We start from the raw sequence: 415 nt of genomic DNA on the forward strand, positions 1-415 counted from the left end.
CAGAAGGAGATCTGGGCTGGACTGCATCCAGATCCAACAAGAATAAGCATGGCCTACACTGAAAAGGACAGGGGTCAGTCATTCTAGCAAGGTGGATTACACTTATCCTAGTTCCAGGGGAGGACTCTCTGCTGCATAGGCTCCCTACCAGGACAACTTCTCCTGCACAGGGGCAGTACAATCAACTCCTGACTGGAGCAGCCAGTATTCAGGCCCCATCATCCTTTAGGGTCCTGCAGCTCTAGGACAAACATTGCTAAGGCTGAGCTGTGAGCCTAAGTAATTTTTCTGGTGGGACGCGGATTGGACATTCCTTTTCTGACATCCCCAGGTGCCTAATTCATACTGATTATATAAGAGCCTCTATGCATAGATGATAAGGAAATTTTTATTAAAGCTTGAAACAACAGACTTT

This window comes from Manacus candei, unplaced genomic scaffold (assembly GCF_025592945.1).
Source record: "Manacus candei isolate 608988 ecotype Guabito, Panama unplaced genomic scaffold, ASM2559294v1 h1tg000033l, whole genome shotgun sequence".
NCBI lineage: Eukaryota > Metazoa > Chordata > Aves > Passeriformes > Pipridae > Manacus > Manacus candei.